Source organism: Cherax quadricarinatus, chromosome 5 (assembly GCF_038502225.1).
Source record: "Cherax quadricarinatus isolate ZL_2023a chromosome 5, ASM3850222v1, whole genome shotgun sequence".
NCBI lineage: Eukaryota > Metazoa > Arthropoda > Malacostraca > Decapoda > Parastacidae > Cherax > Cherax quadricarinatus.
The window spans coordinates 58,208,681-58,232,099 of NC_091296.1; the positions used below are offsets into that span (position 1 = coordinate 58,208,681).

At 48.3% G+C, this 23,419-nt stretch overlaps 1 protein-coding gene across 1 annotated transcript in view; it reads right to left on the reverse strand.

The window, feature by feature from the left end:
- Nmdar2 (NMDA receptor 2) overlaps window positions 1–23,419 on the reverse strand; it is a 408,938-nt gene that overhangs the window by 315,269 nt on the left and 70,250 nt on the right. Inside the window, exon 2 of the mRNA XM_070102705.1 lies at window positions 1–1,289. This exon is cut by the window's left edge and continues 403 nt beyond it. The gene's annotated coding sequence lies outside the window, so the exon portion shown is untranslated. The remainder of the gene's footprint in view (window positions 1,290–23,419) is intronic.

The window sequence follows — 23,419 nt, forward strand, 5'->3', positions numbered from 1 at the left end:
CACGTAGCCAGGAGCTAGGGTTCGACTCCTCTGCTAGATACAAAGCGGTGAGCACACTGCACAGTAAGAGATCAAAGTTCTTTGATTAGAGGTCAGAATTCTGAGTCTATAAGAAAAGAATTCCGCAGAGATGTGGATCCCGTGACCCCACTTTGAACACTACGATTAAAGCATTACTGAATGCAGCTGTAATGGTCACTGTAGTCACAGCAGGACCTCGAGTGCAGCTGTAGTGGTCACTGTAGTCACAGCAGGACCTCGAGTGCAGCTGTAGTGGTCACTGTAGTCACAGCAACACCTCGAGTGCAGCTGTAGTGGTCACTGTAGTCACAGCAGGACCTCGAGTGCAGCTGTAGTGGTCACTGTAGTCACAGCAGGACCTCGAGTGCAGCTGTAGTGGTCACTGTAGTCACAGCAACACCTCGAGTGCAGCTGTAGTGGTCACTGTAGTCACAGCAGGACCTCGAGTGCAGCTGTAGTAGTCACTGTAGTCACAGCAGCACCTCGAGTGCAGCTGTAGTGGTCACTGTAGTCACAGCAGGACCTCGAGTGCAGCTGTAGTGGTCACTGTAGTCACAGCAGCACCTCGAGTGCAGCTGTAATGGTCACTGTAGTCACAGCAGCACCTCGAGTGCAGCTGTAGTGGTCACTGTAGTCACACTAGGACCTCGAGTGCAGCTGTAGTGGTCACTGTAGTCACACTAGGACCTCGAGTGCAGCTGTAGTGGTCACTGTAGTCACACTAGGACCTCGAGTGCAGCTGTAGTGGTCACTGTAGTCACACTAGGACCTCGAGTGCAGCTGTAATTGTCACTGTAACCACAGCAGGATCACCGCAGAAGCCGTGGCTGGACCCTTGCAGTGACAGTCACTCACGGTGAACAGGCGGGGCCAGGAGCTGTGAATCGACCCCTGCAACCACAACTAGGTGAGTACAAGCAGTGCCACACTTGGGTCAGACCCAGCGAGCCACATCACTCCACCACCACATCTCTCACTACAACTCATCACTATATATTTTCTATAACCACAACACGTCTTCACTTATTATCAATAATACCATTTTAACCCTTTTAAAAATAATAATAATATATATATATAAGAGAGTCAAAATATTTAAAATTATATATATAAATAAAATGGAATCAGTGATGCACTAGGCTGGATTATTTTGATCAGTGAGAGAAGACAGGTGAGGGAGGTAGACAGTGGTCTACCAGCATCAACCTGCCGTCCAGCAGACAGCAGCCAGATGACAGCGACTGTCAGCTCTCTCTCCCAACGCCGTCCTGTAAAGTGAAAAAAAAAAATCATTTAGAAAAAGTTATATTGTTACAGCAACACTTTCATCCAGATATTTTGAAAAGCAACAAACATGAAACAAACGTGTTTGGAACCGTTAAAATATAACCCCCCCACACCCCACAATGTGGACACATAACCCCCCACACCCCACAATGTGGACACATAACCCCCCACACCCCACAATGTGGACACATAACCCCTCACACCCCCCACAATGTGGACACATAACCCCTCACACCCCCCACAATGTGGACACATAACCCCTCACACCCCCACAATGTGGACACATAACCCCCACACCCAACACTGTGGACACATAACCCCACCCCACCCCAACAATTTGGACACATAACCCCTCACACCCCCCACAATGTTGACACATAACCCCTCACAACCCCCACAATGTGGACACATAACCCCCACACCCCCACACTGTGGACGCATAACCCCCACACTCACTGTGGACACATAACCCCCACCCCACTCCCCCAATGTGGACACATAACCCCCCACACCCCACAATGTGGACACATAACCCCCCACACCCCACACTGGACACATAACCCCCACACCCCACAATGTGGACACAACCCCACCCCCCACCCCACAATGTGGGACACATAACCCCCCACACCCCCACCCCCAATGTGGACACATAACCCCTCACACCCCACATGTGGACACATAACCCCACATCCCACAATGTGGACACATAACCCCCACACCCCACTGTGACACATAACCCCCACACCCACAATGTGGACACATAACCCCCACACCCCACAATGTGGACATACCCCCACCCCCACTACAATGTGGACACATAACCCCACACCCCACAATGTGGACATAACCCCCCACACACAATGTGGACACATAACCCCACACCCCACACTGTGGACGCATAACCCCCCACACCCCACAATGTGGACACAACCCCCACACCCCACAATGTGGACATAACCCCCACACCCCACAATGTGGACACATAACCCCCACACCCCACAATGTGGACACATAACCCCCACCCCACCCCACACTGTGGACACAACCCCCAACCCCACCCCACACTGGACACAACAACCCCCACACCCCACAATGTGGACACATAACCCCCACACCCCACAATGTGGACACATAACCCCCACACCCCACAATGTGGACACATAACCCCCACACCCCACATGTGGACACATAACCCCACACCCACAATGTGGACACATAACCCCCACACCCCACGGGACACATAACCCCCACACCCCACAATGTGGACACATAACCCCCACACCCCACACTGTGGACACAACCCCCACACCCCACCCCACAATGTGGACACATAACCCCACACCCCACAATGTGGGACACATAACCCCACACCCCACAAATGTGGACACATAACCCCACACCCACAATGTGGACACATAACCCCCACCCCACCCCTACATGTGGACACATAACCCCCCCACCTCACAACTAAATTCTAGACTTGGTAACTGTCCAGGACGGAACGAAATACATTGGACAAGCTCCGTCTTCTAATTTTGTGTAATAATTTTCTTGCACATTACTGGTACACAACAACGACAAGTTGAGGAAATAAACACATGTGCAACATATGTTGCGTATGTTTTTTTCTCTGACTTTTCAAGACTAGGATGGTCTTCACCAACTCCAAGACTGAGGGAGTGTTTACGTCCTCTTTTGTATATAATTCAACAGTCTTCACATCCTGTTCTTGTATTGATAAAGCCACTGGAGGGCGAAACGTCTACAAATAAAGATACCCAGATGTTACACATGTGTCTAATTCTTTATCTTGAGGATCATTCACCAGGAAGCTGACATCTTTCCTCACCAAGTAACATCACTGGCAACTCTCGGATGCCACAGTATAAAAGATATCAGTGATAACACTGATGTCTGCGTATTGTTAGTATAATTCTATGTAGAGAGAGAGAGAGAGAGAGAGAGAGAGAGAGAGAGAGAGAGAGACAGAGAGAGAGAGAGAGAGAGAGAGAGAGAGAGAGAGAGAGAGAGAGAGAGAGAGAGAAAGAGAGAGAGAGAGAGAGAGAGAGAGAGAGAGAGAGAGAGAGAGAGAGAGAGATAGAGAGAGAGAGAGGAGAGAGAGAGAGAGAGAGAGAGAGAGAAAGAGACAGTGGGAGACAGAGAGAGAGAGAGGGAGAGAGAGAGAGAGAGAGAGAGAGAGAGAGAGAGAGAGAGAGAGAGAGAGAGAGAGAGAGAGAGAGAGAGAGAGAGAGAGAGAGAGAGAGAGAGAGAGAGAGAGAGAGAGAGAGAGAGAGAGAGAGAGAGAGAGAGAGAGAGAGAGAGAGAGAGAGAGAGAGAGAGAGAGAGAGAGAGAGAGAGAGAGAGAGAGAGAGAGAGAGAGAGAGAGAGAGAGAGAGAGAGAGAGAGAGAGAGAGAGAGAGAGAGAGAGAGAGAGAGAGAGAGAGAGAGAGAGAGAGAGAGAGAGGTGACCACAAGAGTGTTGTTGGAACCCACAACTCAAGAACGTTCATCATTTAACATAGACGGCAAAGTTACTAAACACTGATTTACTGTTTCACAACTCATGTCAGCCCGTGCGCTCACTGGCTGTCGTACCTTAACATGTTACTGTGGCTTAGATAAAAGTAAGACTGTGAAGATTTCTGAAAGACCATACGATCTGAAAGTTAATTAGACCATCTGAAAGTTAATTAGACCTCTCATTAGATCTGAAAGATGGTATTAATAAGTCAACAGTCTTGAAAGTTGTGCTCCCAATAACAAGAAACACAAGGTGTGTATGTCTTATGCCAGGACTTTAAATTTTACTTCCGACTGCAAAGGAAATTAATAAAAATGCCAGGTATACACGCGGAAGGCTTCTCTGCATGAGGAAATCAAGTCATGGAAATGGTAATGGTTGAACTCATGGCAGGCGAGTACCGAAACTGACAGGCTATGATGACGGCTTTGACGGGACTTGAGCTAAAGCATGACACAATGTTCGATTCGTCTGTTGAAAACTTCCATTTGTGGTCACAGTGGTGGCCCATGCTAACCTCTCTATGGTACAGGGAAACATACTTATTTGGATGAATCCTATTACTCAGCTGGCCCAATGGTTAGCGTACTGGCCTGTGAATTTTAGGACTCACTAGGCATGGGTTCAACCCCCACCCGTTCTGTGGTTTGTTTGTATTAATATTATTACGATTTCGTGAATCTGGAAGAACTTCCAGATTCACGAAATTTGTGATGTATATGGATCAGCGTGCCAAGACTCAGCTGTGTTCCAGCTCCTGCCACTGTAAGTCGGGGCTACACCACCAGAGGTCCTCAACATGATTCACTGCAGCTGCAGCAGGACTCAGACCTCCTCATCTCTTGTACGCGGATATGCAACTGCTCATATTTCTCCTGTGTTTTGCAAGTGTAGAGATCAGACAACTGTCTTGAAGATGATGCAGAGGAAACATATGATAATGTTAATAACATTATAGAGGCTGCACCTCATCAACGTCAGTCACTTCATCCGTGTTAAGGGAAAGGTTTAATGTTAGTGTGTGAGGAGACAGATCGTAGTAGCTTGTAGTTCGACCCTCGTGTAGTTCTTGTAACACTGTGGTGGCAGTAGAGGAGGTAGTCTTAATTGTGAGTAGCCATACTATCCCCACTATTATAATCAGACTTAAATGAACCAAGATGACCAGAAGTGTACTGCTGATAGATGATTGTCTGAGCTTCACGATTACTGTTCAGTGGATAAATGAATACAAATTATTGTAGATCATGGTGTTACTGTCCATCTTGCTGCACTGTCCACCTGAGCGTCACCTGTAGTACGGAAGACGGCTCCAGAGGGAAGAACTGGATGGAGTGTAGTGGACCAGGTAAATGGATGTGTGACACCACTCAACAGAGGTCTGGGACAAGTGAAGTACAGGTGTTGGATAAACGGCAGGTGAAGTATAGAACAAAGAGAGTGAAAGTGCAGACAAAAACACGAAATGGAAATGATGAATACACACAATAGAAGCATACAACATGTATGATAAAAATATAGATGTATATTTCAAGGTGTATATATACACAGAGGTACACTTCTCGGTGTATATACGCATACATTTCTCGGTGTATATACAGTGGTGTATATTCGGTGTATATTCCCTTGAAGAACATAAAATGAAATGAGAAATAGAGAGGGAGACATAGAGGAAAAAGAGTTACACGTGAAGGAGATGAAGGAGGGGGGGGGGGAATTTTTGAAGGCAATAAGAGGGTGGCTGAGGGGACAGGGAGCCGTATAACATAGTAAGTGAATTATTATTATTATTATTATTATTATTGCTGTTAATTGCGATAGTTACGTCATTCAAGAGGAAGTGACGTAGGTAAACAATGGCTGCCATAGCCAGGATGTGACGTCATTCAGGAGGAAGTGACGTAGGTAAACAATGGCTGCCATAGCCAGGATGTGACGTCATTCAGGAGGAAGTGACGTAGGTAAACAATGGCTGCCATAGCCAGGATGTGACGTCATTCAGGAGGAAGTGACGTAGGTAAACAATGGCTGCCATAGCCAGGATGTGACGTCATTCAGGAGGAAGTGACGTAGGTAAACAATGGCTGCCATAGCCAGGATGTGACGTCATTCAGGAGGAAGTGACGTAGGTAAACAATGGCTGCCATAGCCAGGATGTGACGTCATTCAGGAGGAAGTGACGTAGGTAAACAATGGCTGCCATAGCCAGGATGTGACGACAGAGTTCATTGTGTCAGCTCCTGACGTCACATTTGACGTCAGTACAAACGTATACTGAGGATCATAATTAAAAAAACAGTGTTTATTTTCTAGAGTGAAAGTTATTTAAAACTAAATACATCCACCAGCACTCTCTCTCTTTCTCTCTTACTCACTCTCCCTCTTACTCTCTCTTACTCTCTCTCTCTCTCTCTCTCTCTCTCTCTCTCTCTCTCTCTCTCTCTCTCTCTCTCTCTCTCTCTCTCTTTCTCTCTCTCTCTCCACTCTCGCTCGTCAGTACACAACAAACCATATCAAGACACAATAAACCACGTCAATACAGACCAAACCACGTCAAGACACAATAAACTACGTCAATACAGACCAAACCACGCCAGGACACAATAAACCACGCCAATACAGACCAAACCACGTCAAGACACAATAAACTACGTCAATACAGACCAAACCACGCCAGGACACAATAAACCACGTCAATACAGACCAAACCACGTCAAGACACAATAAACTACGTCAATACAGACCAAACCACGCCAGGACACAATAAACCACGCCAATACAGACCAAACCACGTCAAGACACAATAAACTACGTCAATACAGACCAAACCACGCCAGGACACAATAAACCACGTCAATACAGACCAAACCACGCCAGGACACAATAAACCACGTCAATACAGACCAAACCACGTCAAGACACCATAAACCTCATCAATACAGACCAAACCACGTCAAGACACAATAAACCACGTCAATACAGACCAAACCACGCCAGGACACAATAAACCACGTCAATACAGACCAAACCACGTCAAGACACCATAAACCTCATCAATACAGACCAAACCACGTCAAGACACAATAAACTACGTCAATACAGACCAAACCACGCCAGGACACAATAAACCACGCCAATACAGACCAAACCACGTCAAGACACAATAAACTACGTCAATACAGACCAAACCACGCCAGGACACAATAAACCACGTCAATACAGACCAAACCACGCCAGGACACAATAAACCACGTCAATACAGACCAAACCACGTCAAGACACCATAAACCTCATCAATACAGACCAAACCACGTCAAGACACAATAAACCACGTCAATACAGACCAAACCACGCCAGGACACAATAAACCACGTCAATACAGACCAAACCACGTCAAGACACAATAAATCACGTCAATACAGACCAAACCACGTCAAGACACAATAAGCCACGTCAAGACACAATAAACCACGTCAAGACACAATAAACCACGTCAAGACACAATAAACCACGTCAAGACACAATAAGCCACGTCAAGACACAATAAGCCACGTCAAGACACAATAAACCACGTCAAGACACAATAAACCACGTCAAGACACAATAAACCACGTCAAGACACAATAAACCACGTCAAGACACAATAAACCACGTCAAGACACAATAAACCACGTCAAGACACAATAAACCACGTCAAGACACAATAAACCACGTCAAGACAATAAACCACGTCAAGACACAATAAACCACGCCAAGATACAATAAACCACGTCAAGACAATAAACCACGTCAAGACACAATAAACCACGTCAAGACACAATACACCACGTCAAGACAATAAACCACGTCAAGACACAATAAACCACGTCAAGACAATAAACCACGTCAAGACAATAAACCATGTCAAGACACAATAAACCACGTCAAGACAATAAACCACGTCAAGACACAATAAACCACGTTAAGACACAATAAACCACGTCAAGACACAATAAACCACGTCAAGACAATAAACCACGTCAAGACACAATAAACCGCGTCAAGACACAATAAACCACGTCAAGACAATAAACCACGTCAAGACACAATAAACCACGTCAAGACACAATAAACCACGTCAAGACAATAAACCACGTCAAGACACAATAAACCACGTCAAGACACAATAAACCACGTCAAGTCAATAAACCACGTCAAGACACAATAAACCACGTCAAGACAATAAACCACGTCAAGACAATAAACCACGTCAAGACACAATAAACCACGTCAAGACACAATAAACCACGTTAAGACAATAAACCACGTCAAGACACAATAAACCACGTCAAGACAATAAACCACGTCAAGACACAATAAACCACGTCAAGACAATAAACCACGTCAAGACACAACAAACCACGTCAAGACAATAAACCACGTCAAGACACAATAAACCACTTCAAGACACAATAAACCACGTCAAGACAATAAACCACGTCAAGACACAATAAACCACGCCAAGACAATAAACCACGTCAAGACACAATAAACCACGTCAAGACAATAAACCACGTCAAGACAATAAACCACGTCAAGACACAATAAACCACGTCAAGACACAATAAACCACGTTAAGACAATAAACCACGTCAAGACACAATAAACCACGTCAAGACAATAAACCACGTCAAGACACAATAAACCACGTCAAGACAATAAACCACGTCAAGACACAATAAACCACTTCAAGACACAATAAACCACGTCAAGACAATAAACCACGTCAAGACACAATAAACCACGTCAAGACACAATAAACCACGTCAAGACACAATAAACCACGTCAAGACACAATAAACCACGTCAAGACACAATAAACCACGTCAAGACACAATAAACCACGTCAAGACACAATAAACCACGTCAAGACAATAAACCACGTCAAGACACAATAAACCACGTCAAGACAATAAACCACGTAAAGACAATAAACCACGTCAAGACACAATAAACCACGTCAAGACACAATAAACCACGTCAAGACAATAAACCACGTCAAGACACAACAAACCACGTCAAGACAATAAACCACGTCAAGACACAATAAACCACGTCAAGACAATAAACCACGTCAAGACACAATAAACCACGTCAAGACAATAAACCACGTCAAGACACAATAAACCACGTCAAGACACAATACACCACGTCAAGACAATAAACCACGTCAAGACACAATAAACCACGTCAAGACAATAAACCACGTCAAGACAATAAACCATGTCAAGACACAATAAACCACGTCAAGACAATAAACCACGTCAAGACACAATAAACCACGTTAAGACACAATAAACCACGTCAAGACACAATAAACCACGTCAAGACAATAAACCACGTCAAGACACAATAAACCGCGTCAAGACACAATAAACCACGTCAAGACAATAAACCACGTCAAGACACAATAAACCACGTCAAGACAATAAACCACGTCAAGACACAATAAACCACGTCAAGACACAATAAACCACGTCAAGACACAATAAACCACGTCAAGACAATAAACCACGTCAAGACACAATAAACCACGTCAAGACAATAAACCACGTCAAGACAATAAACCACGTCAAGACACAATAAACCACGTCAATACACAATAAACCACGTTAAGACAATAAACCACGTCAAGACACAATAAACCACGTCAAGACAATAAACCACGTCAAGACACAATAAACCACGTCAAGACAATAAACCACGTCAAGACACAACAAACCACGTCAAGACAATAAACCACGTCAAGACACAATAAACCACTTCAAGACACAATAAACCACGTCAAGACAATAAACCACGTCAAGACACAATAAACCACGCCAAGACAATAAACCACGTCAAGACACAATAAACCACGTCAAGACAATAAACCACGTCAAGACAATAAACCACGTCAAGACACAATAAACCACGTCAAGACACAATAAACCACGTTAAGACAATAAACCACGTCAAGACACAATAAACCACGTCAAGACAATAAACCACGTCAAGACACAATAAACCACGTCAAGACAATAAACCACGTCAAGACACAATAAACCACTTCAAGACACAATAAACCACGTCAAGACAATAAACCACGTCAAGACACAATAAACCACGTCAAGACACAATAAACCACGTCAAGACACAATAAACCACGTCAAGACACAATAAACCACGTCAAGACACAATAAACCACGTCAAGACACAATAAACCACGTCAAGACAATAAACCACGTCAAGACACAATAAACCACGTCAAGACAATAAACCACGTCAAGACAATAAACCACGTCAAGACACAATAAACCACGTCAAGACACAATAAACCACGTCAAGACACAATAAACCACGTCAAGACAATAAACCACGTCAAGACACAACAAACCACGTCAAGACAATAAACCACGTCAAGACACAATAAACCACGTCAAGACAATAAACCACGTCAAGACACAATAAACCACGTCAAGACACAATAAACCACGTCAAGACACAATAAACCACGTCAAGACAATAAACCACGTCAAGACACAATAAACCACGTCAAGACAATAAACCACGTCAAGACACAATAAACCACGTCAAGACAATAAACCACGTCAAGACACAATAAACCACGTCAAGACACAATAAACCACGTCAAGACAATAAACCACGTCAAGACACAATAAACCACGTCAAGACAATAAACCACGTCAAGACACAATAAACCACTTCAAGACACAATAAACCACGTCAAGACAATAAACCACGTCAAGACACAATAAACCACGTCAAGACACAATAAACCACGTCAAGACACAATAAACCACGTCAAGACACAATAAACCACGTCAAGACACAATAAACCACGTCAAGACACAATAAACCACGTCAAGACAATAAACCACGTCAAGACACAATAAACCACGTCAAGACAATAAACCACGTCAAGACAATAAACCACGTCAAGACACAATAAACCACGTCAAGACACAATAAACCACGTCAAGACACAATAAACCACGTCAAGACAATAAACCACGTCAAGACACAACAAACCACGTCAAGACAATAAACCACGTCAAGACACAATAAACCACGTCAAGACAATAAACCACGTCAAGACACAATAAACCACGTCAAGACACAATAAACCACGTCAAGACACAATAAACCACGTCAAGACAATAAACCACGTCAAGACACAATAAACCACGTCAAGACAATAAACCACGTCAAGACACAATAAACCACGTCAAGACAATAAACCACGTCAAGACACAATAAACCACGTCAAGACACAATAAACCACGTCAAGACAATAAACCACGTCAAGACACAATAAACCACGTCAAGACACAATAAACCACGTCAAGACAATAAACCACGTCAAGACACAATAAACCACGTCAAGACACAATAAACCACGTCAAGACACAATAAACCACGTCAAGACAATAAACCACGTCAAGACACAATAAACCACGTCAAGACACAATAAACCACGTCAAGACACAATAAACCACGTCAAGACAATAAACCACGTCAAGACACAATAAACCACGTCAAGACACAATAAACCACGTCAAGACACAATAAACCACGTCAAGACAATAAACCACGTCAAGACACAATAAACCACGTCAAGACACAATAAACCACGTCAAGACACAATAAACCACGTCAAGACAATAAACCACGTCAAGACACAATAAACCACGTCAAGACACAATAAACCACGTCAAGACACAATAAACCACGTCAAGACAATAAACCACGTCAAGACACAATAAACCACGTCAAGACAATAAACCACGTCAACCTTTCAATGGTAAATCCTCTTAAAATTTTTCAACTTTTCATCTGATTATAACTGACAGACTGGAGAGCCAGGGAGGTATACCAGGGATACCAGGGAGGTATACCAGGGATACCAGGGAGGTATACCAGGGATACCAGGGAGGTATACCAGGGATACCAGGGAGGTATACCAGGGATACCAGGGAGGTGTACCAGGGATACCAGGGAGGTGTACCAGGGTGAAGAGGGATACCAGGGAGGTATACCAGGGATACCAGGGAGGTGTACCAGGGATACCAGGGAGGTATACCAGGGATACCAGGGATGTATAATAGGGATACCAGGGAGGTGTACCAGGGTGAAGAGGGATACCAGGGAGGTAAAACAGGGTGAAGAGGGATACCAGGGAGGTATACCAGGGATACCAGGGAGGTGTACCAGGGATACCAGGGAGGTGTACCAGGGATACCAGGGAGGTATACCAGGGAGGTGTACCAGGGATACCAGGGAGGTGTACCAGGGTGAAGAGGGATACCAGGGAGGTATACCAGGGATACCAGGGAGGTGTACCAGGGATACCAGGGAGGTATACCAGGGATACCAGGGAGGTGTACCAGGGATACCAGGGAGGTATACCAGGGAGGTGTACCAGGGATACCAGGGAGGTATACCAGGGAGGTGTACCAGGGATACCAGGGAGGTGTACCAGGGTGAAGAGGGATACCAGGGAGGTGTACCAGGGTGAAGAGGGATACCAGGGAGGTATAACAGGGTGAAGAGGGATACCAAGGAGGTATACCAGAGTGAAGAGTTATACGAGGGAGGTATACTAGGGTGAAGAGGGATACCAGGGAGGTATACCAGGATGAAGAGGGATACCAGGGAGGTATACCAGGGTGAAGAGGGATACCAGGGAGGTATACCAGGGTGAAGAAGGATACCAGGGAGGTATACCAGGGTGAATAGGGATACCAGGGAGGTATACCAGGATGAAGAGGGATACCAGGGAGGCATACCAACGCGAAGAGGGATACCAGGGTGAAGAGGGATAACAGGGTGAAGATGGATACCAGGGTGAAGAGGGATACAAGTATGAAGAGGTGTCCCTCCGGATGCTTTCTACAAAGACACACACACACACACACACACACACACACACACACACACACACACACACACACACACACACACACACACACACAAACACACATACGCAGAGTGGCAGGACACACAGAGTTAGGACACGCAGAGTGGCAGGACACACAGAGTTAGGACACGCAGAGTGGCAGGACACACAGAGTTAGGACACGCAGAGTGGCAGGACACAGAGTTAGGACACGCAGAGTGGCAGGACACACAGAGTTAGGACACGCAGAGTGGCAGGACACACACAGTTAGAACACGCAGAGTGGCAGAACACACAGAGTTAGGACACGCAGAGTGGCAGAACACACAGAGTTAGGACACGCAGAGTGGCAGGACACACAGAGTTAGGACACGCAGAGTGGCAAGACACACAGAGTTAGGACACGCAGAGTGGCAGGACACACAGAGTTAGGACACGCAGAGTGGCAGGACACACAGAGTTAGGACACGCAGAGTGGCAGGACACACGGAGTTAGGACACGCAGAGTGGCAGGACACACGAAGTTAGGACACGTAGGGAGGCAGGACTCGCAGAGTGGCAGGACACATAGAGTTAGGACACGCAGAGTGGCAGGACACACGAAGTTAGGACACGTAGGGAGGCAGGACTCGCAGAGTGGCAGGACACATAGAGTTAGGACACGCAGAGTGGCAGAACACACGAAGTTAGGACACGTAGGGAGGCAGGACTCGCAGAGTGGCAGGACACATAGAGTTAGGACACGCAGAGTGGCAGGACACACGAAGTTAGGACACGTAGGGAGGCAGGACTCGCAGAGTGGCAGGACACATAAAGTTAGGACACGCAGAGTGGCAGAACACACAGAGTTAGGACACGCAGAGTGGCAGGACACAGAGTTAGGACACGCAGAGTAGCAGAACACACAAAGCTAGGACACGCAGAGTGGCAGGACACACAGAGTTAGGACACGCAGAGTAGCAGAACACACAGAGTTAGGACACGCAGAGTGGCAGGACACACAGAGTTAGGACACGCAGAGTGGCAGGACACACAGAGTTAGGACACGCAGGGTGGCAGGACACCCAGAGTTACGACACGCAGGGAGGCAGGACACACAGAGTTAGGACACGCAGAGTGGCAGGACACAGAATTAGGACACGCAGAGTGGCAGGAAACACAGAGTTAGGACACGCAGAGTGGCAGGACACAGAGTTAGGACACGCAGAGTGGCACGACACACAGAGTTAGGACACGCAGGAAGGCACGACACGCAGAGTGGCAGGACACACAGAGTTAGGACCCGCAGAGTGGCAGGACACACAGAGTTAGGACACGCAGAGTGGCAGGACACACAGAGTTAGGACACGCAGGAAGGCAGGACACGCAGAGTGGCAGGACACACAGAGTTAGGACACGCAGAGTGGCAGGACACACAGAGTTAGGACACGCAGGAAGGCAGGACACGCAGAGTGCCAGGGCACACAGAGTTAAGACACGCAGAGTGGCAGGATACACAGAGTTAGGACACGCAGAGTGGCAGGACACGCAGAGTTAGGACACGCAGAGAGGCAGGACACGCAGGGTGGCAGGACACACAGAGTTAGGACACGCAGGGAGGCAGGACTCGCAGAGTGGCAGGACACACAGAGTTAGGACACTCAGAGTGGCAGGACACACAGAGTTAGGACACGCAGGGAGGCAGGACTCGCAGAGTGGCAGGACACACAGAGTTAGGACACGCAGGGAGACAGAACACGCAGAGTGGCAGGACACACAGAGTTAGGACACGCAGAGTGGCAGGACATACAGAGTTAGGACACGCAGGGAGGCAGGACACGCAGAGTGGCAGGACACACAGAGTTAGGACACGCAGAGTGGTAGGACACACGGAGTTAGGACACGCAGAGTGGCAGGACACACAGAGTTAGGACACGCAGGGAGGCAGGACACGCAGAGTTAGGACACGCAGGGAGGCAGGACACACAGAGTTAGGACACGCAGAGTGGCAGGACACACAGAGTTAGGACACGCAGAGTGGCAGGACACACGAAGTTAGGACACGCAGGGAGACAGGACTCGCAGAGTGGCAGGACACACAGAGTTAGGACACGCAGAGTGGCAGGACTCACAGTTAGGACACGCAGGGAGGCAGGACACGCTGAGTGGCAGGACACTCAGAGTTAGGACACGCAGAGTGGCAGGATACACAGAGTTAGGACACGCAGAGTGGCAAGACACGCAGAGTTAGGACACGTAGGGAGGCAGGACACACAGAGTGGCAGGACACACAGAGTTAGGACACGCAGAGTGGCAGGACACGCGGAGTTAGGACATGCAGGGAGGCATGACTCGCAGAGTGGCAGGACACACAGAGTTAGGGCACGCAGAGTGGCAGGACACACGGAGTTAGGACACGCAAGGAGGCAGGACACGCACAGTGGCAGGACACACAGAGTTAGGACACGCAGAGTGGCAGGACACGCAGAGTGGCAGGACACACGGAGTTAGGACACGCAGAGTGGCAGGACACACGAAGTTAGGACAAGCAGGGAGGCAGGACTCGCAGAGTAGCAGGACACCCAGAGTTAGGACACGCAGAGTGGCAGGACACGCAGAGTTAGGACACGCAGGGAGGCAGGACACGCAGAGTGGCAGGACACACAGAGTTAGGACACGCAGAGTGGCAGGACACACAGTTAGGACACACAGGGAGGCAGGACACGAAGAGTGGCAGAACACACGGAGTTAGGACACGCAGAGTGGCAGGACACACAGTTAGGACACGCAGGGAGGCAGGACACGCAGAGTGGCAGGACACTCAGAGTTAGGACACGCAGAGTGGCAGGACACACAGTTAGGACACGCAGGGAGGCAGGACACGCAGAGTGGCAGGACACGCAGAGTTAGGACACGCAGAGTGGCAGGACACGCAGAGTTAGGACAGCATGGATGCAGGACACGCAGAATGGCAGGACACACAGAGTTAGGACACGCAGAGCGGCAGGAGACACGGAGTTAGGACACGCAGGGAGGCAGGACTCGCAGAGTGGCAGGACACACAGAGTTATGACACGCAGAGTGGCAGGACACACAGAGTTTGGACACGCAGGGAGGCAGGACACGCAGAGTGGCAGGACACACAGAGTTAGGACACGCAGAGTGGCAGGACACACGGAGTTAGGACAAGCAGGGAGGCAGGACACGCAGAGTGGCAGGACACACAGAGTTAGGACACGCAGAGTGGCAGGACACACAGAGTTAGGACACGCAGAGAGGCAGGACACGCAGAGTGGCAGGACACACGGAGTTAGGACACGCAGAGTGGCAGGACACACGAAGTTAGGACAAGCAGGGAGGCAGGACTCGCAGAGTAGCAGGACACACAGAGTTAGGACACGCAGAGTGGCAGGACACGCAGAGTTAGGACACGCAGAGTGGCAGGATACACAGTTAGGACACGCAGGGAGGCAGGACACGCAGAGTGGCAGAACACACAGAGTTAGGACACGCAGAGTGGCAGGACACACATTTATGACACGCAGAGAGACAGGACACGCAGAGTGGCAGGACACACAGAGTTAGGACACGCAGAGTGGCATGACACACAGAGTTAGGACACGCAGAGTGGCAGGACACGCAGAGTTAGGACAGCATGGAGGCAGGACACGCAGAGTGGCAGGACACACAGAGTTAGGACACGCAGAGCGGCAGGACATACGGAGTTAGGACACGCAGGGAGGCAGGACTCGCAGAGTGGCAGGACACACAGAGTTATGACACGCAGAGTGGCAGGACACACAGAGTTAGGACACGCAGGGAGGCAGGACACACAGAGTTAGGACACGCAGAGTGACAGGACACACAGAGTTAGGACACGTAGAGTGGCAGGACACACAGAGTTAGGACACGCAGGGAGGCAGGACACGCAGAGTGGCAGGACACACAGAGTTAGGACACGCAGAGAGGCAGGACACGCAGATTGGCAGGACACACGGAGTTAGAACACGCAGAGCGGCAGGACATACGGAGTTAGGACACGCAGGGAGGCAGGACTCGCAGAGTGGCAGGACACACAGAGTTATGACACGCAGAGTGGCAGGACACACAGAGTTAGGACACGCAGGGAGGCAGGACACACAGAGTTAGGACACGCAGAGTGGCAGGACACAGAGTTAGGACACGTAGAGTGGCAGGACACACAGAGTTAGGACAAGCTGGGCGGCAGGACACGCAGAGTGGCAGGACACACAGAGTTAGGACTCGCAGAGTGGCAGGACACACAGAGTTAGGACACGCAGAATGGCAGGACACACGGAGTTAGGACACGCAGGGAGGCAGGACACGCAGAGTGGCAGGACACACATAGTTAGGACAAGCAGGGAGGCAGGACACGCAGAGTGGCAGGACACACAGAGTTAGGACACGCAGAGTGGCAGGACACACTGAGTTAGGACACGCAGGGAGGCAGGACACGCAGAGTGGCAGGACACACAGAGTTAGGACACGCAGGGAGACAGGACACGCAGAGAGGCAGGACACACAGAGTTAGGATACGCATAGTGGCAGGACACACAGAGTTAGGACATGCAGAGAGGCAGGACACGCAGAGTGGCAGGACACACAGAGTTAGGACACGCAGAGAGGCAGGACACACGAAGTTAGGACACGCAGGGAGACAGGACACGCAGAGAGGCAGGACACACAGTGTTAGGACACGCAGAGAGGCAGGACACGCAGAGTGGCAGGACACACAGAGCTAGGACACGCAGAGACGCAGGACACACAGAGTTATGACACGCAGAGAGGCAGGACACACAGAGTTAGGACACGCAGAGAGGCAGGACACACAGAGTTAGGACACGCAGAGAGGCAGGACACGCAGATTGGCAGGACACACGGAGTTAGAACACGCAGGGAGGCAGGATACGCATAGTGGCAGGACACTCAGAGTTAGGACACGCAGAGAGGCAGGAGACACGAAGTTAGGACACGCAGGGAGACAGGACACGCAAAGAGGCAGGACACACAGAGTTAGAACACGCAGATAGGCAGGACACACAGAGTTAGGACACGCAGATAGGCAGGACACACAGAGTTAGGACCCGATGATAGACAGGACACACAGAGTTAGGACACGCAGATAGGCAGGACATACAGAGTTAGGACACGCAGATAAGCAGGACACACAGGGAGACGCGTTTTCGCACTCGTAGAGTAAAAATCAAAGTCAGCTCTGTGTGTATATACCGAGAGATACACATCCCAGTGTGTATATGTCCTGTGATGGTGATTTATCTCTCTCTCTCTCTCTCTCTCTCTCTCTCTCTCTCTCTCTCTCTCTCTCTCTCTCTCTCTTTCTCTCTCTCTCTCTCTATCTCTCTCTCTCTCTATCTCTCTCTCTCTCTCTCTCTCTCTCTCTCCCTCTTTCTCTCCCGTCAGTGTTTATGTTACAGCAAACTGGGAAATTAACATCCCTGGGCACCTAGCCAGCCAGTTTCCCCTCTTATGACACGAACCCCTGTGGGTGATATTTGTTTATTTTACCCGGTGACCGGGTTACATATTTATACATCTATTTTCACCGTGAATAAATTAGTTTTCAAGGTCTAAGGTGTGACGTGTGTGAGTCAAGAGCCTCGCCGTTCACTCACTTTATCCAGGTTTTTCTGAGATTGTAGATAAATGGACCGCAGAACCGACAAGTTGATAAATTAGACACCTGTGCAACTCTTGGGTATCTTTATTGAGGAAACGTTTCGCCCCAAAAATTGTTTTTTATTAGTTCAATACAAAGAAGAGTGGTGAAGAACAGGTGATAGATTATTATTATAATCAAGGGGAAGCGCTAAACCCGTAGGATTATACAGCGCCTGGGGGGAGGGGAATGTGGAAGGCATTCAGGCTTAATTCGGGGAACTGGAGCACAGATCCAATTCCCTAAATCAAGAGCCCCTCACCAACATCAAGGAACCTTCCTTGAGGGGAACAGGTGACAGAGAGAGTTAGTCCCTTAGCCTGGAGTCGATGTAATCGGATTATATCGACTCTAGGCTGAGGAGACAGGCTATCTCGTATTTTGTATATAGCTCTACAGTCTTCCCATTATGTAGTTGAATTGGCACTGATAAAGCCACTGGATGGAAATCTTCCTTCATTCTTATATTCGTAACGTCGTCACGGTTCATCTGTCTTTATAGATCTTATGTTTACCACTTTGTATCTTGGTCTTATTTTAATAAATCTTTCCGTAACTATCATATCCTTCAGAATTATAATCACAATCATATCTGAAGATTAAGATATGTGCAACAGTTGGGTCTCTTCATTCCGAAACGTTTCGCCTACACAGTAGGCTTCTTCAGTTACAAAGGAAGAAGAAATAATGAAACAAAGATGATGTAACCAGTCCATCAACCTTGGAGAAAAAGTATCGTTCCAGACCATGGAACTGAACTCTTCTCCAGGCTGAGGGACTGACCACCTTGTTCCAGACCATGGAGCTGAACTCTTCTCCAGGCTGAGGGACTGACCACCTTGTTCCAGATCATGGAGCTGAACTCTTCTCCAGGCTGAGGGACTGACCACCTTGTTCCAGACCATGGAGCTGAACTCTTCTCCAGGCTGAGGGACTGACCACCTTGTTCCAGATCATGGAGCTGAACTCTTCTCCAGGCTGAGGGACTGACCACCTTGTTCCAGATCATGGAGCTGAACTCTTCTCCAGGCTGAGGGACTGACCACCTTGTTCCAGATCATGGAGCTGAACTCTTCTCCAGGCTGAGGGACTGACCACCTTGTTCCAGATCATGGAGCTGAACTCTTCTCCAGACTGAGGGACTGACCACCTTGTTCCAGATCATGGAGCTGAACTCTTCTCCAGGCTGTGGGACTGACCACTTTGTTCCAGACCATGGAGCTGAACTCTTCTCCAGACTGAGGGACTGACCACCTTGTTCCAGATCATGGAGCTGAACTCTTCTCCAGGCTGAGGGACTAACCACCTTGTTCCAGATCATGGAGCTGAACTCTTCTCCAGGCTGAGGGACTGACCACCTTGTTCCAGACCATGGAGCTGAACTCTTCTCCAGACTGAGGGACTGACCACCTTGTTCCAATGGATTTGAACTCTTCTCCAGACTGAGGGACTGACCACCTTGTTCCAGACCATGGAGCTGAACTCTTCTCCAGGCTGAGAGACTGACCACCTTGTTCCAGATCATGGAGCTGAACTCTTCTCCAGACTGAGGGACTGACCACCTTGTTCCAGATCATGGAGCTGAACTCTTCTCCAGACTGAGGGACTGACCACCTTGTTCCAGACCATGGAACTGAACTCTTCTCCAGGCTGAGAGACTGACCACCTTGTTCCAGACCATGGAGCTGAACTCTTCTCCAGGCTGAAAGACTGACCATCTTGTTCCAGATCATGGAGCTGAACTCTTCTCCAGACTGAGGGACTGACCACCTTGTTCCAGATCATGGAGCTGAACTCTTCTCCAGACTGAGGGACTGACCACCTTGTTCCAGACCATGGAGCTGAACTCTTCTCCAGGCTGAGAGACTGACCACCTTGTTCCAGATCATGGAGCTGAACTCTTCTCCAGACTGAGGGACTGACCACCTTGTTCCAGATCATGGAGCTGAACTCTTCTCCAGACTGAGGGACTGACCACCTTGTTCCAGACCATGGAACTGAACTCTTCTCCAGGCTGAGAGACTGACCACCTTGTTCCAGACCATGGAGCTGAACTCTTCTCCAGGCTGAGGGACTGACCACCTTGTTCCAGACCATGGAGCTGAACTCTTCTCCAGGCTGAGAGACTGACCATCTTGTTCCAGATCATGGAGCTGAACTCTTCTCCAGACTGAGGGACTGACCACCTTGTTCCAGATCATGGAGCTGAACTCTTCTCCAGACTGAGGGACTGACCACCTTGTTCCAGATCATGGAGCTGAACTCTTCTCCAGACTGAGGGACTGACCACCTTGTTCCAGACCATGGAGCTGAACTCTTCTCCAGACTGAGGGACTGACCACCTTGTTCCAGATCATGGAGCTGAACTCTTCTCCAGACTGAGGGACTGACCACCTTGTTCCAGACCATGGAACTGAACTCTTCTCCAGACTGAGGGACTGACCACCTTGTTCCAGACCATGGAGCTGAACTCTTCTCCAGGCTGAGAGACTGACCACCTTGTTCCAGATCATGGAGCTGAACTCTTCTCCAGACTGAGAGACTGACCACCTTGTTCCAGATCATGGAGCTGAACTCTTCTCCAGGCTGAGGGACTGACCACCTTGTTCCAGATCATGGAACTGAACTCTTCCCCAGGCTGAGGGACTGACCACCTCAAATACTTTTTCCCCAAGGTTGATGCACTAATTACAGCATCTTTATCTCATTATTACTGCTCGTCAACTGTGTAGGCGAAAAAGATGGCCAACTGTGGCACATGTGTCTTATCAACCCCAGGCTCCGCTCTCATCTTACCTCACCTTCCATAATCTTCATGACTCTTCATTGATTGATCTGTTCTCCAGAAGTCTCTTAGAGTGACCAGGTCTGCAGCCTCTACAGGTCCCTCTAGTGTGTTATATCTGTGTTGATCTGTTCTCCAGAAGTCTCTTAGAGTGACCAGGTCTGCAGCCTCTACAGGTCCCTCTAGTGTGTTATATCTGTGTTATTCATTATTTTAATTCCTTTCATTAATGTTATCTTATCAGCTAACAGGTACACGAAAGACTGAAACCAATCCTTAATATAATGAATCCTGTGATACTCCAATACTGAAACTATATACTGTGCCAAAACAAAAGCATTCACACTGCTAAACTCACAAAATAGTATTTAGTCACTTAGCCATAATACCAACTTACCTCATAATTTGTAATATTTTACATTTAAGAATAAAACTAAGTATGCCCAAAATGCCTAGCCATGCTAAGCGTTCTAGTGGTACACTCTGTAATCTCAATTTCACTACATGTTAAACCAAACAATAACCAAATTTCTGTAAACTCAGCATTGTAATCCTTATAGAGAATAAACTTTGAATTTGAGTAAAATGGGTACCTGGGTGTTAGTCGACTGGTGTGGGTCGCATCCTGGGACACTGACCTAATTTGCCCGAGATGCTCAGCATAACAAGTGGCTTTCTATGTAGTAGTATGTCATTGTTGTCAGCTAGGACTGTATACCATGTACATGTACTTGTAGTAAATAAAGATTATTATTATTATTATTATTATTAAAGGTCATTTATCTGCAGTTGTCAAACGTACGAGGATGCAGAGTAGATCCTTAAAGGACACCACTCGTCCTCTCTGACACCTCTGACTCCTGCCTTGCAGTTATTCCCTTCATCCTTGTAAGTACTCTTCCATTTGCTCATGGAACACTACTGGTGAGGCAACTTGTCGAAAGTGTCCTCCAGTAATCCACAAAAATGCAGCCAACCCAAGCCTGCCTCACCTGGAGTGTTGTAATCTCTTCCCACAGAAATCCAAGTACTTCAGTAGGCAGGATTCTCTTTCCCTCTTTCCTCCATGAGGTTCTCCATCAATTTAGAAATTACGTTTGTTAATGGTACCAGCCCGAGTCTTCCGACTCTTTTTCTCTTTCGTATATGTGAACAAGACTAGCCTTTTATCAGGGTTTCCGAAAGTTGTTCCGTCTTCAGGTTGTCAGAGCTTATTCCTTGGGTCTGGATTTGAGAAGGACCTGCCTAGTATGGGCCAGTAGGCCTGCTGCAGTTTTCTTCCTTATATTCTTATGTTCTGCTTAGTTCACCCTGGTTGCACGAGGAACAAGTTGTACTCATCCATATATGGTTGCAGGAGTCAGGTTACAGCTCTTGGCCCCGCCTCTGCGCAGGTCGCTACTAGATCCAATCTCTCCTGCCTTCAACCTCCGTGTTCTGTAGCTCGGGCTACAAAGTCTACTCTGGGAGCCACATAGTGTACTCTGGGGGCCACAGACTGCACTCTGGGGGATATAGAGTCGACTCTGTGGGCCACAGAGTGTACTCAGGGAGATATAGAGTCTACTCTGGAGCCACAGAGTCTGCTCTGGGGGCCACAGAGTTTGCTCTGGGGGCCACAGAGTCTACTCTGGGGGCCACAGAGTCTACTCTGGGGCCACAGAGTCTACTCTGGGGGCCACAGTCTACTCTGGGGGATACGGAGTTTACTCTGCGGGCCACAGAGTGTACTCTGGGGGCCACAGACTGTACTCTGGGGGATATAGAGTCGACTCTGGGGGCCACAGAGTCTGCTCTGGGGGATACAGAGTGTACTCTGGGGGCCACAGGGTGTACTCAGGGGGATTTAGAGTCTACTCTGGGGGCCACAGGGTGTACTCAGGGGGATTTAGAGTCTACTCTGGGGGCCACAGAGTCTACTCTGGGGGCCACAGTCTACTCTGGGGGATACGGAGTTTACTCTGCGGGCCACAGAGTGTACTCTGGGGGCCACAGACTGTACTCTGGGGGATATAGAGTCGACTCTGGGGGCCACAGAGTCTGCTCTGGGGGATACAGAGTGTACTCTGGGGGCCACAGGGTGTACTCAGGGGGATTTAGAGTCTACTCTGGGGGCCACAGGGTGTACTCAGGGGGATTTAGAGTCTACTCTGGGGGCCACAGAGTCTACTCTGCGGGTTACAGTCT